This window comes from Diabrotica undecimpunctata, chromosome 10 (genome assembly GCF_040954645.1).
Source record: "Diabrotica undecimpunctata isolate CICGRU chromosome 10, icDiaUnde3, whole genome shotgun sequence".
NCBI lineage: Eukaryota > Metazoa > Arthropoda > Insecta > Coleoptera > Chrysomelidae > Diabrotica > Diabrotica undecimpunctata.
The window spans coordinates 2,287,178-2,300,295 of NC_092812.1; the positions used below are offsets into that span (position 1 = coordinate 2,287,178).

The 13,118-nt window shown below is 32.3% G+C and overlaps 1 protein-coding gene across 2 annotated transcripts in view; it reads left to right on the forward strand.

The window, feature by feature from the left end:
• The window catches only part of Apoltp (Apolipoprotein lipid transfer particle), a 1,459,665-nt gene that overhangs the window by 523,920 nt on the left and 922,627 nt on the right, over positions 1 to 13,118 (forward strand). The window lies entirely within an intron of this gene.

Genomic DNA, 13,118 nt, shown 5'->3' on the forward strand with positions numbered 1-13,118 from the left:
GATTCTGTAATTATTTACCCCTTCATCGAGTAAGTCCACACGCCCCATTGATAAATTGTAGGATTTAAATAACTGAGGTTGTGACACTGCTACTTTTTCTTTTTTTTTGCACACCAACGCTTCACTTGTGCAAGAGGTTCTATGGTATCGTAATTGGTACCCATGGTTACAGCACTGTTGTCGTTCCATCTTACAAATAATATACAACTTTCTTCATCGTAGCAATGATCATAATATCCACGATCTTTTTTCTTCATTTCTTTGCCTTGTATAAGAGGATATTTTTTGATACGATTATCACGAACTGTACTCGTAGCTCTGATACTTTTTTGTTTCAATGTCACTAAAAGTTTATAACTTGCAAAATAGTTATCGAAAAATATTATGTGATCAGTTGGAACTGTAATAATACTCAGGAGGTCTAAAACAACTTGTGATCCTAGTGGCAGTTTAGACTTTTTCGGTTTCATCTGTTCTTCGTTAGCTGAAGGCTTAGCTCCGCAGTACGTATCAAAAGCATAACAGTCGCCAGTAGAACTGCACAACATCCAATCCTTGTAGCCAAAACGTACTTGCTTTGATTTGATGAATTGCTTGGCCGAATGGTGGCCAAAGTATTTGACCATTGCCTAATTGATGGATTAATTTTCATGAAAAATGCCCTATTTTTGAAACTTAGCATTGAGTAAATCTATAAGCGGTCGTAGTTTAGACATTTTATCAATTTTATTGAGTTTAGTATTGTCTGCCAAATGTATATACTTTTTAATTTCTGTAAACCTATGTCTGCTCATTGCGTTGGAAATAAATTCAGATCTTCATCTAAATTCCAATATATCCTTTCACGAGGTAATTTATGGTACCCGGTAAAAAGAAGAATTCCAACAAAAATTTTAATCTCATCTTTTGTAATTATAAAATGATGATCATTGGAGGCTGTTGCGTACAGATTGGTTTGCTCTACAATATGATTTAAAACTTCATCATCAAATAACTTTTCAAAAACGTAGTTAGTTCTCCAAGCTCAGCTTTTACCTTTTTAATTCGTTTATAGCTTCCATTGCTATCATTGATGCTTGTATTCACTGTTTTACGACATTATTTGGAATCTCTGGGCTTCTTCAGTAAGTTCTTTTTTGGAAGTTTGTTAGATGTCAATTCCCTCTTTAATGATTTTATTTGTTTGGACAATGAAATGTCATCATTTGTTTCATCCAGGTGATCTCTATTATTAAAATCATCGTGGTTAGGATCATCCACCCTTCTATAGTCATCCTCATCTTCGGACTCATCAGTAATAACTTCAAGTTCTCCAGGAACATCGTGAAGAATTTTGGTTGTTATCAAATCATCTTCATCAAACTCCTCCTCATCCGTTTGGTAGTCAACATATATTGTATACCCTTTTGCCCAATGTACCCAAGCAGGTACGAGGAAGTTTAGGTTGTTAAATTTCTAAAGTAAAACAAATATGTGATAAAATTATATTCACTCAATATTCTTACACATATAATAAAACAAATTTTAGGCATGCAACAAAATAAATTCATGGATACAGAACGTTCTTGATAAAAATGTTTACGTACCACAATTTAACCTCAAATCACAACTGCAATGGCTTTTTCAAAGTGCTGTATCTTAAAACCACGAGAAAAAATACAGTAATCTGTTACACCGTCTAAGAAATGTAACTATGCTGAACCAGATATTGAGATTTTCAATCATAAATGACGTCAGCAGAAGTAAAAGTAAAGTTCGTGTAACCTTCTGGCTAAGGTCTAGTGTTAGGGTTTTCAGGTCGCGCAAGCGCCCCTAACATGACTTAACGACTACTTTCGTAGCCGGGACCGACGGCTTTACGTGCCCTCCGAAGCACGGTGGCAGCTCAGTTAATTAGAAATTAAAAATTTTGTCGGTGCCGGGATTTGAACCCGGGCCCTCTTTAGGGATGCGTGATGGAAAAAGTCTTGCTTATAGATGGAATAGTAAAACGATACGTTGACAAAATAAACGTTTTATTTTAACATAAATTCCTGGTTACAAAAATGTCTTAATTTTACTTGTTGACGTTGACACTTGTGTCACTGACAGGTAATGCCAACACTAGTTCTCTAAAATAGGTGAATTTAGATTTTGACAATGACTTTGTAAAAATGTCAGCTTGTTGCTGATCAGACTGTACATACTGTAAGGTAATAATTTCCTTTTCTAAACAATCTCTAATAAAATGATGTCTAACATCATCAAGAAATTGACCTACTGATAAAGCTGCTAGTAGATTCATCTCTGTATTATACTCACAATCATAGTCTTTAAGATATGTCGGTCTCTTCCATTTTATTCACAGACATTAAATTATATGAAAGTTGATTACATACCCATACATTCTTCATCTCAATTTGGTTACCATTTACTGCTTCTAGATTCAAATCACCTTGTTTTATTGCTTCCAATGATTGACCCTTCTTTGCTACATTTATATTATACATTACTTCCTGGATATTATCTAAAAACATTTTAACATCCTTTGTAACTAAGTGATTTGTAGCACCACTGTCTATTATGAAATTTATTTCACCAGATTCTGAGTTGCTAACTAAGGTGGTTTCCTCTGCTGTCAAAAATGTTTCCTTTTCACCATTTTCTGCTGGGAATGCCCTATTTCCATTTTTATTTTTCCAACACTGATAGCGCTTGTGTCCCATTTTTCCACAGTTATGAGATTTAAATTGAAATGGTTTATTATTTCTCACATTACCATTACTTGTTCCAGCTTTATTCTTCCATTTATTCCATGGCTGTTTATTTGCTACAAATGCAACATCAGGGTTTGTTTCATGGTCATTTTTATTGTACCTTGCCTCTTCCATTAGTAGCTTGTTTTTAACAAACTCTAATGTAACTTTAGTTTCATCTTGACAAAACATAATATCAATTGCTGTAGTAACTGCTTGATATGCTTCAGGCATTGCAGAGAGTAACTGTGATATAACTTCACTATCTTGTACTTGACCTCCTGCACTTTTAAGTTTATACACAGTTTGATTGAATTCTGTTAAAAACATATTTAAAGACCCTGTTGTATATTTCAATGACCTTAGTTTCTGCTGCAGTTGAACCTGTGTCGAAATTCCCTTCTTTTAGTAAGTATTTTCCAATGTACCTATAATCTCTTTTGCTGAGGTATTTGATTTAATCATTTCCAGTACATTGTCATGCAAACACTGCACAATTAGATTCCGGGCTTTCACATCGTTTTTCTGATGTTTACAACATTTGTTTCCGCCATTTTTGTCGTTGAGTTCCGTACCACGTTTTCCGTAAACACTTTTGTTTTCTGATTACCACTATGCAAGCTTCTTGAATTTCCACAACTCTGGGCCCATAAACTTTAGGGATGCGTGATGGAAAAAGTCTTGCTTATAAATGGAATAGTAAAACGATACGTTGTGAAAAATAAACGTTTTATTTTAATATAAATTCCTGTTTACAAAAATGTCTTAATTTTATTTGTTGACGTTGACACTTGTGTCACTGAGAGGTAATGCCAACACTTAACATAAAAATGTACAATATAGAATTGTAATACCAACACCCTCCAGCTTGTTAAGCCAGTAACATAGCCACTGAGCTACGGCTGTCAGCAGAAAATTATATTTGCCGTACCCGTGCAGATACGCTGGGCGTTAATGGGTTAAATACTTATATAAGATTTTTAAGCTTTAATTTCTTGACTGGGTTAGACCAGTCTAATGTGAAAAACTGTAAAAAATCACTTATTTAACGTAAAAATTTTATACAGATATTTAAAGGTTCTAAAAGGGTAAAATGAAGGACAGCTGATCAGAATTCCGTGAAGACGTATAGCTGGTTTTACTTTGTTTTTTTTTAAGCTTAAAAAAATGAAAAAATGCGTTTTGCCTATTAAACTTAACTTATTTTTACAGCAGGTAATTCATAAATGTTACTTAATAACGTTGTTTTGCGTTATGACATGTAACATAACTCCTTGAAATTATGGAAATTATTAAGTTATTAAACTGTGTTAAATATTTTTAGTAATTTATAAACATTATAAATGTTAGCTTTATTAATAATGAAATATGACATTTGTTTTTTGCATAATGACATGTAATATAACTACTTACAATTGTGGCAGTTAATGAGCTATTAAAGTGTGCTAAATTTCAAATAGATCGACCAAATAGTTTATAAGTTATTTAATTTATTTATCACGGAGAGCGATTTATTTATCACGGAGAGCGATTTATTTAGCTTATAAACATTTGTAATAACTTTAATGTTCTTTATGTCACACAATTGTATAGAGGCTCAATGAAAATCTGGTGAAAGAACATACTTTCCAAAAAAAAAAAACAACTTTTTTGAGCAATACGAACCAAGATAGCATTTTATTCTTAAAACAATAGTATTTTATTCTAAAAATCATAAAATCATTGTCTTTTAACAGTAAGAGCTAAACATTGAAAAGATTCTAACATCTTCTACACCTTCGCGGTAAATACCATAATTTATATAAAATGGATCATGAAATTTAGATAATTTGTTTAATACTCAGCTTTTAACGTTAATAAACAATGGAAATATGATTTTTAGAAAAAATGCTATTTTTTTTCCTATTGGTCATAGAAGATATTTTTTATTTAGAAAGTCTGTTTTTCACCGGCTTGTCATTGAGCCTACTTACAAGCATGTGACATAAAAAATATCAAAGTTATTATAATTGTTCATACGCTGAAAAGTCAGTTCTTTTTCAAACTGTTGTTTAATAACCAATTTAATAAAATTGTTGCAGTTGTTTTACACACCTTAAAAATATATACTTATAAAATCGATTTCGGTCTACAGAATATCTCTAGAGTTACTGTGAGGGTAAGAACAGTTGTTTAAAATAATCGCTTTCTAAGATAAACAAATTGAATGACTTATAAACTATTTGGTCAATATATTTAAAATTTAGCACACTTTAATAGCTCATTAACTGCCACAATTTTAAGTAGTTATATTATATGTCATTATGCAAAAAAGAACAAATAGTAATATTTTATTATTAATAAAGCTTATATTTATAATATTTATAAATTACTGCACAATTAAGTGTTTTTTGCAACCATCTTGGCGAATTCTTTATGTATTTTAATTTAGAAACTAGCAAATTGGAGAACGTTTTAAGATCTACAATTTTTATTTCAACTATTTTTCTCTAAACTGGATAAAAACAATTTTTTAAACAAATTGTTATTCATTCGTAAAAAGTTTTTATGTACCAAAGGGTCTTTTATTAATAATTCCCCATTCAACATATTTAATATTCCTTTACATAACCCCCTTCCCACGATCTATTTTTTCTCCACATACACTTTTTTTTAAGAAGTGTATGATTTTTTTTCTTACGCATCATTATTACAAACGAAGCTACTGCACATAACGTAGAGGCACCAGTACCTGACATTCTAAGGCCCGAAAGATACATTTTCTGATATTAAAACGTAATTTTACTCAGATTTTTTTGTTCCCTTAAGCAAAATGTATGATTAAGTTTATTTCTAATTGTACGTGTAAAAGGAGATTTAATTTAAATAAAATTTGCCCAAAAAAAATTTATTTTTAAATACATGGTTTGTCCCCAATACCCTGGCATTGCAAATTTTGCAAAATCCAAAAAAATACCCAATACCTGACATGTCAAAAAAGGTATTTAAATAAAAAAAATTAACTTATTTATTCAAATATCTAATTAAAACAGGAAAACTTTATTATTTCTGGAACTCTGTACATTCCAAGATTATTTAAACTTGCTGGTTCGTTGATCTCTCTACAATATCAGTATGATCATACCATATTGCATCCTTTTTATTTGGACATTTCCACGAATTAAAGTTGCTGTTTACCACCTTCTTTTAAATGAGATTTGTTAAATGTTGGAACAATAGCTGGAATATTATCACCACTATCAGATTCCAACTTTAATTGCTCATCAGATAAAGATGTTTCAGAATCTGAATTTTCCTTGAAATTTCGTTTTGTGTTTTTTCTTTCAGAATCATCTTTTCATCAGAATCTGAATATTCCTTGTAATTTCGCTTTGTTTTTTTTTTCTCGTAGAATTTTTTCGTCTCGCTTTCGTTTTCGCTCTTGCTTTTCCTGTTCGTTGATTTATTTTTCCATTTTTTTTTCTGTTGTAAGTTTTCTAAAGTAGTCATCGTTAACATTAAAATCGAGTTCAACAACTGCAACATCGCCACCTGGTGGATTATTATCCGTATTAAAATGTGGTTTTGGATCTTTTTCTGTATTTTATTTATCCATGCTATTCTCCTTGTTATCTGAACGGTCTTCTTCTGTTGTTGAGATTTCAGGGTTATTTAATTTGGGAACGATAATTGTGTTGAGTTTTTTTTTTCATTTTTAATCTTCAGCCAAACTTGAAAAAGACTTAAATGTTGTATATTTTCATTCCACGTATCCGAGTCTGCGGCATTAAATTCTTGTAACAAGCCAGGGTCAATGTAGGTCTCTAACAGTTGTTAGAGACCTACATTGTTTTTTCTTGTGGAGTTTCTTTTACGGGGAGATTATTGTGAATTTCTGTATTATTTAACTTGAAATATTTTTGGTAGTTGAATGGGCACAAACCGGCAGCACAAAAACCATTCAATATAAGTTTCGGAGTAATGGAATTCTCTATGACTTTTGCCGAAACTGGTCCAAAATTCTCCTTCTTTATTTTTGGACCATTGTTTTGTATTCTCCAATTGTTTACTTCATTTCTCCAGCAATTTTTTAGGGGTCTAAAAACTGCTACATCCATCGGCTGCGTAATATGTGTCGAATTAGGCAATGCAATAAGAATAATTTTTCTTTCAGTACAGAAATCACTAAGAGTCAGAGTCAAGCGACTAGAATGTCCATCAACGAAAAATATAACTGGAAACTCAATTTCATTTTCCACAGCCCAAGGATAAAAAACGTTTATTATATACTCATAGAAAGTTTCCGCGGCCATCCATCCACTTTCACTTTTACCAATTTCAAAACATTTTGGCATAGAAGCAGATATACCCGGTGGAATCCTTTTATAAGCAAAGATCACCATGCCTAGGGCAATGTTTCCTGCTACGTTTTGCTAACATAAGAATAGTAAGGCACTATTTCTCATCATTTGGTAGATGGCTGTAGACAGTGAAATCTCCCTTGCGTGTAAGAACTCGGCTTCCTTTAGGATTCCTCGTTTAGGATCATTAAAAATGTCTTAATAATTATTCTCCTCAAGGTACAATTTAATATCCCTAAACCAGCGGCGTAAATTTTCTTCATTGACAGATGACCTCCCGGTGGTTATATTCTAGATGCCTTTGTAGAAAGCAAGAATGCCACTTTTTGCCAGGTCTTTCATTTTTGAAAATATTTTCACGTTTGTTGAGTTTAAAAATTTATTCTACAGAATCAATGAGCTGAAGCTTTGTTGCTGGAAAACCACGATCAGAAATATAAAATAATCATTTGACCAACAGATTTTCTTCATCAGGAGTTAAATTTGTAGCAGGTCCCTTTCTGCATTCTCTATGGTATTTACCTTTTTCTTGTATATTAATGTAGTTCTTGGGATCCCATATTGTTTGCTTGTTGTGTTGTAGGGCTTGACGTTATATCTTATAAGCATATTTCTTCGGCATTGTCAACTGAAATACAAAGAAAATCTAAATTATTAACCAAATATTATTTGGACCCAGTAGCTGACATATGTTAGTAACCAATATCAGACATGGGTGTCAGCTATTGGTACACCATAAAATTATACAATTTTGGTTGCATTTACAGGGTTATTTACGTGCTTTCAACTTAAATATTCATTCAAAGTATAAAAACATCTGAAACCCGATAGCTGACACTAGTGTCACTTACTGGATACTCGCTCGGATCTTGTACCAGTAACTGACACATCCTATCTAACCCCTCTTTATTAACATAAGGTAATTTTAACAACAAATACGTACATTTATATTACTGTTAAATGGATCTACACTAAAAGACTTACACTTTAAATACACATTAACGTCACACACCCAATTGATATAAACTATTTTCTTAGCGTTCTTGCTTAGTAATTTCGGCAATGTCACCAACCTTAAAATTTATTTTATCGGCTCATTGATGCCAACATATTCAAAATATTACCCAAGGAAGCAAAGACTGTGTGTTTTGTTTACTCTGATCACATAAAACAGACTTAATTGTTAGGTTATCAATACAAAAAAGGTAAAGCACATGCCTACATGCTAATTAAAATTAATATAGATACAAACACACACACATTTTTCATACTAAATCGACTCGCTCAACTAACTAATATTTTTAGTAGGTACTGAAATCAGTACTGACGTTAGCATAATGGCAAGCGGACCTTAAATGTTATAACTATACTAAAAATAAAATATTCAGATAAGATATTTAAATATATCACATATCAATAAAATTATCATATATTATAAGAAAAAATGAGAACTAGTTTAAGTCCTCGTAACTGTGTATGCAAATTAATAAACATGCAATTATAAGCATTTTGCATGTCTCTATTAAACACATTTAATAAAGACTTGCACTAAATTAGTAATTAACACTAATTTTGTAATAAAAAGGATAATACACACTGTTAACATATATAAAAAATATTAAAAAAAACTAACGCTTATCTCCAGTCTCTCGTATTATTGTATAACTTTCAGAACTTAAATAACTTCACGTAAATCGGCTGAAAAAGGAGAGGAAATGTACTCACAATAACTCAGATTGAACTTTAAAGCAGATCACTGGACATTAACCTACGTTGTAGTCACTTCTTGAGTACAAGATGGAATCCCAACAAGGAAAACGATGGCCGCTGAATTATGAGAAACTCATATTTCGAAGATGCGATCAACTCATAGAAACTAACTGGGACTACGTTTGGACTAACGTTGGAAGTACGTTTGAAACCACGTTGGATTGATTTTGGATTAACTTTGTATTTAATTTTGGATTAACGCTGGAACAACTTTTTACTTTATATTTAACTTACATTACCGTTGGATCGACTTTCGACTAACATTGGAATTAACTCTGAACCCTAATTAGACACAAAATAAACAAAGTCCAATAGGTGAACTAACAGAAGATAAAAATATGAACAAATACAAAAACCTACAAAAAATATCTTACCTTTTGATAGACGTTGACTTCAACTTGTACAGCGGAAAATGTAATTAAGTTGAAAAGATATTTCTTTCTACAAAGAAAATATTTAAATAGGGAGATAACGTTAGATACTCTGTGGGTGGTCGAAAATAGTAACTTATTTTACTTAAGGCTGTTTTAGCAGTTCAAGTACACTGCGATTTGAAATGGGCGTATCACTTACTTTTCTACACTGCTTACGCGAGACCATCTTTACTCAGTACCGCCGGCCGACGGGTAGTTTAATGACAACAAATACATTATTCTTCATTCAAATTAGTTTTAACACGAACTAACTGACCGTACGTTCATGAGATTTGACGTCACGAAGGCGATAACGATGAAACTAAGCCTAATGATGAGTAACACGTTTCACTATTAGATTTCAGTATTTCTTAGCAATTTTCTTTAAAATTGGAACACGCTTTTCTCGACTATTACTGGACACAGAAAGGTGAAACGAAAATCAACGATTACAGAAAAAAAAACTCTTTCGAGTGATGGGCGTAAAAAGTTTGGTTATAATAGAACGTTAAACAGTATATTCCAATTTTTTAACAGAAGTTTCAAAAAAATAAAAAAAGTAAAACCATCAGTTTAAAGGCAACATAATTTCGAATAACGTGTCCAAATTTCGAGACATTTTGTCAGTAAATAACAGAGAAAACACTGTCCCTAGGTTTTGGTGCACCGATAAAACAGCCTTAACGATATATCTTTCGGTAATGTCCTAAGGGATGTTTATATATTTGCAGACGAAAACGGCAATAATTTAGTAAAAAAAGCAAGGTGGTTAGTCCTAGCTGAATATTTTGCAATTAAGACGTGGCGGTACAAAAATTTATTTAACTAACGGTATATTTTCATTCGTACCTTCTGAGGGACAGTAGAGATAGACCGGATAGCACATGAAGTAATAAAGCGGTAAATTTATAAAAAGTTTTATTACGGGTAAGCACAGATTAACCTAGTGGTTAGTCAAAATAGCTAAGGGGGTGGTCTTAACAAAATGATTTCGTAAGAAAATATTTACGGAAATTAAAATAATATACCGGGTGATTTTATAAAATTTAATAAAATAACGAAATAGGTAACGTATCAAAATTTTGAAACGTTACAACCTTCCGGCTAAGGTCTACGTTAGAGTTTTTGGGTCGTGGAAGCATCCCCAACATAACTTAACGACTACTTACATGGCCGAAACCGACAGATTTACGTTCCCTAGGAGCGCTCAGTTAAATTAGAAATTAAAAAATTTGTCAGTACCGGGAATCGAAACCGGGTCCTCTAGTTTATTAAGCCAGTAATATAGGATATTGCCCTTCTGCCTCCACACCTCCTTTCAATGGATCGTAGAGATAAATCGACACCATTTCATTTAGTCCTTCAGTCGCACTGATCAGTTTACAACGGAGCACTAAACATACCATACACCAGTGGTGCTCAGACTTATATTGCATAGGATCTACCATATAAACTGCAAGCGTCCGGAGATCGAATGCTATACCCTGTTTTTAAAATCAAATTTACCGCTCCTCAATGTTTGTTTGTAATTGGTCCAACCTCAGGCAAGTTTACTCCACTGTTATGAAATTTTGACACTTATGGCATTTCATAGGTTAATTAAGTTATATCAGCGATTTTTTGTGTTTTCTACGCTATTCTTTTAATTTTTAGATTTTTAGTCTGCTTTTATATAAAAAACAGTTGTTTTAGAACTCTCTAGCGACGTATTAGTATAATATAATTTTTTTGGATTACCGTCGAAGGCCGATATGATCAACCAAAAAGAAGATGTATTTGGTAACTTTTCTAGTGACTTTCTTGGGTGTGAATCTGTCTCTTTAGTTTACTCCTCCTCGTTTAAAAACAAAGCATAGTAAAAAAAATAAGTTTGAAAATAAAAAACTTTATTGCACATTATTTCTAGTTCATAAAAAGTTGTAACTACAGAGAGTTGTAACTAAAGTCACGTTTTTCATATTAATTTTATTTGGATGTTGATGCATGCCACTGCATATCATCCACAAGTATTTCATATGATGGTACGTAATTACCAAGGGCCAAACGCAAGCATGAAGAGAAAGGTTCATTAGTTAGCCGATTACGATATTTTGATTTCACTATCTTAATATGGAAAAATGCAGACACACTCAAGTATGTTAATCCAAAGAATGCTGTGAGCTGCAGAGCTGCTTGTCTCAAAGAAGGATATTTCTTAGACGATATGAAAGACCAAAATTTCGTATCGGTCGCTCTGAATTTAAAGTGTATATCCGAAATTATTTCTAGTACCTCATTTTGGACGGAAATGCTCTCCATAATGAACATAACAGATATTTCAGTGGTTATTTTCTCCACGTCTTGACATGAAAATGGATTAGAAATGAATGCTACATTATCTGTCAGTTTTTTAAAATCAGCGAAGCGTCTTTCAAACTCGCTGTGAAGTGCTTGCAGCTCCGTCTCGTAATAAACATAATTCATATGAGCAGCTATCTTTTTTTCAACGATGAAAAGTTGTTTAAATCCTGGGAAAGTTCTGAATTTGCTGAATGAATGTGCCATAATTTATCTGTGAATTTTGATATGCCAAATCGGTATTATCGCAACTTTTGGGTGAAGAGATAGCATTACAATTATTTCGATCGTGCACGTGTCGTGAGTCAGGACAGTCTCCGTATTTTCTCCGAGAATCGCGATCGACTTCAAAAACTTTGGCGATCGACTGGTCGATCGAGATCGACCCTTTGAGCACCGTTGCCATACACCATAAGTTTATCGTAGCGATTTGAGCGGATTAGTCTGAAACGAATAGAAAATTGATAATGTTTTAGGCCCTTAGACATGTAGACAAAAAATTCTTATAATAAATTCAGTATTATTAGCTGCTTTTTTTTCTATATAACTTAGTATAACATGCGGTACATATGTATGGAATAAATTCATTTTTAGCAATATTGTGTATGTACTATGGGAGAAAAACCTAAAACAGGTTAATTTTTATTTTTAAATTGACAATTTACAGTAAGAATATATTATCCCCTTCAAGCACCCTTTTAAATTATAAGCACCCTCTTGAAAATTTTAAATGACAAAGGGGGTCGTGTGGCACCTTGGTAGAAAGGGATTTTAGTCCTCTGTTCAGCAATTAAAGTTTTTTGAGTTTGTGCAATCATAACTGCGAAAATTGATCTGTACAATTAAATTAAATGTTCAACTTGACCACCATTATTCACTTCTTGACAATAACCGAGGCGATTTTGGAATTCCCGTAAAACATTTTGTATGACCTCGGGGGTTATTTTGTTAGTTTCTTCTGTTATTCTAACTTTTAAATCAGCAATATTGCCTGGTATATTAAAATATACTTTCGAAACAATCAGGTATTTAGGGAATTCTGCTAGACATTAGGGAATAAACTTTAAAGATAATAAAATATTAGTCAAAAAGCCAAATAAATAATTGATATGAATCTAGTAGGCTGCTGTCATTTAGGTATTTAAAGTTACTAAAAGACGTCAGTATAATATTTGTGCGCGTATTAAATTGAATTATGGCTTATTTGTCCGAGACTCAAAGAATAGACATTTTTATTATGATTGGTTGTGGTAATAAAACAATAACTCAAAAGGAGGTTTGTGAAATGTTTAATAATAAATACAACGGTCAACAAGTTTCGCAGTCTACAGTTAGCAAAATTGAAAAGAAGTTTTTTTATACTGGACATGTAAAAAATATTGAAAAACCAGGTAGAAATGTAAAATTTTGTGATGAAAAAAAGTTGGATGTATTTCTAGAGATTAAGGAAAAGTAGCATAAGACAACTCGAGAACTTGCCGCCGTCAATGATGTAAGTAAATCATCTATTTTGAGAGTTTTGC